Raw genomic sequence first — 5,527 nt, 5'->3', positions numbered from 1 at the left:
GCAATTACAGTAAATACGAAGCCATTAACAACTATACAGAACAGTTTATAATTGTTTATTATTTACATAGGAATTTTTCCCGATTGCAAATTATATTCATTGTAGATAATTGTTATACATTTTATGAGAAACTGATTTCAATGAAAGATAAGAATTTTCCTATGTGCAGAATATTGTTTCACTGAGGGATAGGATTAACTCTACATTGGAATGAAATATTTTTTCAAAAGTGTTTTTTTTTTCTTATCTTTTGCAGACTAATTCCTGAAGGGAATGGCAAATATTACCACAGACATATATCAGAGGAAGAGAAAGCATTTCTGTCTGACTGTCATAGATGAATTATAATAATTGAAGTCTGACCATTGAAATAAATCATACTGTAGATAGGTTAACATAGGCGCAAATTCAAGTGACAGCAGTTCTTTACGTCTGGGTAAAAAAAAAAAACTCAAATGTAAGGATTACGATGGAGCAAAAATAATTAAGTAATGGTGCTGTGTAGAAATGTAAAGAGGCGACTTTATCATTAAGAATCATCTACCTTCAAGAAACGCGTATTGATGCCAGACGTCAAATATAACTGACGATATATTTTATAACTTTCTTCAAGTATATTCATTCAAAACTTAGCATATGTTTGTCTACCATGGTTTAAATTTCAAATTCAGAAATAAATGTTTCTCCAGAATTAGTAGAAAGGCTATTCATGTCAAGACAATATTAATGAAGAGAGTGATTTTAAATTACGTGTTGTAGAAAGGTACTAACAAAGGCAATTAATTGATTCCAAACGTCTTCGCATAAGAAAAAAGTAAATGCTAGTATTTACCATGCATTTCATCATACGGCAAAGCTCAATTATGTATATTTGTTTATTGAACTGAGGTAAAGATATTATTTACTTGTATTCATGGTCGATATTACGCATTGAAATGTGAGTATCATGGTGTACGGATTTTTACGATCCTTTTAATAAATTCTTAGAAATGGTCTGACTGGCTGTCATGCGAAGAATTACTGACTTTGGTGGCATTTGCTAATGATTCATGGTATTTTCAAATGAGTAAAACGTCACAAGTATCAGTTCAAAATGTAAATTTGAAGTTAATCAAAATTAAATATTTCTGCTTTACTACGAAAAAATATTAACCAGAAATAAAGTGAAAGAATTATATACATATTTTAAGCTTTGCAAAATCAAGGTAAATTACTTTTCCAATTAGATATGCCGTATTGTTTATTGCTGTCAGACTGCACTAAAACACACTCCCTCCTTTCAAAAAAAAAAAAAAAAAAACTAGGTCATTTCTCATTACTTTCCTTCAATGAAACGAGACTTTCGTCTACATACTTTCATTGTACAAAATCAAGATCACTATAAAATCGATCTGCCTCAGAGTAATCCCTTTTAAGCCCGTGAAAAAAATTACTATGAAGATAGCTACTTCAACAAAAATCTTAAGGAGGTCTGATTGACCACAAATTATTTTCACAACAAAAAACTTTGGAGATATACATATGTACAGCTTAAAGATTGAACCAAAGTCTGATACAGCATTCGGTGTATCATTTTATAAAAAAAAAAAATTTATTGATATAATAACTGCATTTTTAATGTAACACACCATTCAGTGTTAGGAAAGTGCCAATGAACATAAAGGTCTATTATCATACCCTCATATTAAATGTACTTTTGCGAAACTCGTCGTAATACATCTTAGGGAATAAAATAATTTAGAATACTTCACTCAAAGCCTATATTTACAACACACGAACGTAGAAAGTAACGAGCAATTAAGATCAATTTTGAAAAGAGAGTCGTTGGTGGTGTTATGGTAGTGGACCAGTTTAAAACTGGTTTCATATTGGTTTTCATAACGCGCAAGTGTATTTCCCTTGAGGCTGTCATATTCAGTATGTATATAAATGAAATATAAGCTCGCCTGTTGTTTGTTGCAGAGTTATTTAATTCTTGGTCTCCCAGGATTTTGGGGGAAAATGTTCGTGTATCATTAATAGGTCAAACAGAGTATTTCATTCTTCTTGGGGTAAAAATATTTTAGAGAAAATTTTAAATTCATTTATCAAAGGGTCAACGTGGATCACAAGTAATCAGTGTCTGGTACAGCTGAAGTTCCCTTAACACTAAAAAAGGTTTATAGAATTTGTATTTTAATACATATTTCAAAGTAAAGTCTTTTCTTATTTTTTCCGGACATCGAAGGGAAACAATACCATAATGTTCGATAAAACACTGCCATTTAACCGTCTCCAATATTGCCATAATTGAACGCACAGCCCTTTTCTTCATCGTTTGAGTCGGTAGAGTCGTAAAAAACACACGCATCCAATCTCCGGCCGCTAATGAATGAGGTGGTGATAGAAATTCATTTCGTAACCAATTGGTTCTTTGCCACGTTAAATAAGTCTTATCCTTCGGTTGTTAATGAGCTCAGTGGTCAGGTATACTTAACAGCCCTTTTCTCCTTTTGCGGAAGTAAAAACAGTGCATCCAATCATGAGAAATGAGGTGGTCGACGAACATTGTCATTACTCGGTTGTTAGATATCAGAGTTTCCAATCATTTCAGATTTGTGAGTCACGAAACCTGTTATACCGGTGTGTCCCCACACTAGAATAAAACGTGCTCCCTTTTATTCAGGAAATTCACGTTCGCCTATTTGAGTTATATGTAAATCGATTACCGGAGGCAATAAATCTTCGGAGCATGAATATTCGGTTAAAAGCTTTTACAGTTTTCGATGTGTTAAGCACCCATTAGCAGTCAATGGCCGATGAACCATTGACTGCTGATGGATAACTGTCCAGTTGCTGAATATTGAGAGGAATGAATTTGGTGATGCTCAGTGTTTCTTTTTCCTTATTGCTATGGCGCTGAAGTTATTAAATTATCTCTCAAGAGCATATGATAGTTAATTAAATTTCGTAAAATGTTTTCCTACGCTGTGATCGTCCTGATGTATATTGCATTTTAAATACGGAATCGTTTGTTTACAATATGGGTCACCTCATTCCTTAATCATTTATTCTTATGAGAAATATAGTCAGTACGTACAATATTCAGTGAATCCTAATGAATAAGATGTGAAGGTCTCCATCCATCGAGCTCTAATTTTAGTTTTCTGAAAAGAAATCTATCGAGCCGGCTTTGTCTGTCCGCCCTCAGATCTTAAAAACTACTGACGCTAGAGGGCTGCAAATTGTTATGTTTATCATCCACCCTCCAATCATCAAACATACCAACTTGCAGCCCGCTAGCCTCAGTAGTTTTTTTTTTTTTTATGTAAGGTTGAACTCAGCCATAATCGTGCGTATGGCAACGATATAGGCCAGGCCACCACCCGGGCCGTGGTTAAAGTTTCATGGGCCGCGGCTCGTACAACGTTTCACCGAGACCACCGAAAGATAGATCTGTTTTCGGTGGCCTTGATTATACGATGTACTGAAAACTCGATTGCGCCGAAGAAACTTCGGCGCATTTTTATTTGTTATTTACACTCACGATAAGTAGTTCGTTCGGTGTCAGTCACACCGTCCTCAGGTGAGGGGTACAACTAAATCTACCTGGGTCCCTAATTCCACGTCCAGCGCCCTTGGCCTCCTGGTGGATGGTAGGACGTAGTGTCTTGCCGTCTGGACGTTTAGGGTGGGTTTCTTCAATTTTATCGATACAAGCAACAATAGTAATTGGACAAGAAAATACAAACCGGAGACTGATGATCGCAGAAACGATGTCGATGAAGTAAAAAAAAAAAAAAAAAAAACAACCCTTAACGTCCAGTCGGCATCACAATAAGTCCTACTATCCATCTGGAGCCAAAGGGCGCTGGACCTACGTAGCAAGACGGTATTTCTGATGACCTTGTAGAAGGAAAACATGGCTCACCCGATAAGCACAACGGCCAGCCAGCAGACAGAGAGCCTGTCTAGTTGAATAACGAGCTTTTAACAAACAGTCTACTAGGGCAAATGCAAACGAACGATGGCCTTTAAACAATTGTGTTTTATTTCACTGTAGGTAAATACAAAGATACATGGCTATGCGAGTGAGAGTAAGAAGTATTTTAGTGATTTCTTGCCTGCAAGTTACATGAGTAGGTCAATATTCGAAATAAGCAAGGAACAGCGTTGTCTATGAGTCTGTCTAGGACGTGGGGAGGTGAATGGAAAACCACTACTGTATTGGCGGGAAACTTGTTATAACATGGATGACAGCTATGGAACTATGGTTTTCTTTCCAGAATACCCTGAATATGTAGACAATTTTTTTTCTTGAGCATACAAATAATTGTATTAGCTCAGTGCTTGGGCACTTTCGGGATTATTTAGCTAAATAACTTATTCAGCAAAAGTTTAAAATCCCATTCAGTTCCCGTCATTATGAGTTGTTAACGTACGATATAAATGGCTAGCCTAGGCATACAATTTTTTTCATTGTTGGGCATTGGAACGATAATTAGATAGAATGAATAAATAAAGGTTACAATAAAAGAGTAATTTCTGACTGAAATGGAATGAATGTGTGCTTAAAAGAAGGTTAGTAAAATAAAATACCTGGCGCATAGGCCTAGCTTCATTGGTCCGCGCTTCATGTTTTAGAGGTAAACAATATTTGGTATCATAACAAAGTTATTTCCATTCACATACAATGAAACTGCACGTAGAATAAAACTTGAAACACAAGAAAATATGGTGATTTGAATACTTTTTGAGTATAGGTCTAAGAGTGGTCTGGGCTATACTAATAAGATCAATCATAATGGCTGAAAGATCATCGTTCGTTTGCGTTTGATCTGAGTAGAATGTTGGACACAACCTAGTCTTTCGTGTGCTTGTTTGTTATATCATGGATAAAGATCGATGTGTTTATGAATTATATCAGAAGGGGCGAGGGTTCTTTGTCTATATAAACATTCAAATGTGTTCTTGGAAAAATAGTTTAATATTTATCACAATGAGCCAACGATTTCGGAAACGCTGAATGTCAGTCACTCCCGTGTTTCCCATGCGCATGTGCCGTACCTTTACCCGTGAGTGGACAGATGAAAAGAAACTGACCATAATTATTGATGATTTCCCATACAATTTTCATCTGGATTATCGCGAGAAAAAATCTACTAACAAAAAATGACTAAATGTCAACTTACCCCAACCTTTCCTCACACCCACCCCCGGTGTGATAGGAAGTAGATCAGTAGCTTCCGGGGTGTCAATCCGATTTGTTTTCGACTGTGTTACTGAAATGTATCGCAAACCGGCGGTGTTCCTACTTGATTGTGCTTGTATCACGAATGTGTAACATGTCTAAGAAGTACCGTCCATGATATAGTGCGTGAAACTGAATGTCATAAGGTGCGGTTGAAAACAAGTGAAATTGTGAAGCAAAGTGGCGTAGGCGAGACAACTGTAAGACGGCTTGTTGCCAAGTTCATGGCGTCCAGCCGGGATTAGGGACCACTACCCTGCTCTCGGTCATGGGAGTTCTCATAAGCTTTCTCCTCGC

At 36.4% G+C, this 5,527-nt stretch overlaps 1 long non-coding RNA gene across 1 annotated transcript in view; it reads left to right on the top strand.

The window, feature by feature from the left end:
- Positions 1-4,914: 4,914 nt before the first annotated feature.
- LOC136839758 (uncharacterized) overlaps positions 4,915-5,527 on the top strand; it is a 291,965-nt gene continuing 291,352 nt past the window's right edge. Inside the window, exon 1 of the long non-coding RNA XR_010853447.1 lies at positions 4,915-5,527. This exon is cut by the window's right edge and continues 732 nt beyond it. This is a non-coding gene — a long non-coding RNA (uncharacterized lncRNA).

Source organism: Macrobrachium rosenbergii, chromosome 6, assembly GCF_040412425.1.
Source record: "Macrobrachium rosenbergii isolate ZJJX-2024 chromosome 6, ASM4041242v1, whole genome shotgun sequence".
In the NCBI taxonomy this organism is placed as follows: domain Eukaryota; kingdom Metazoa; phylum Arthropoda; class Malacostraca; order Decapoda; family Palaemonidae; genus Macrobrachium; species Macrobrachium rosenbergii.
This window is presented reverse-complemented; position numbering and strand designations above follow the sequence as displayed.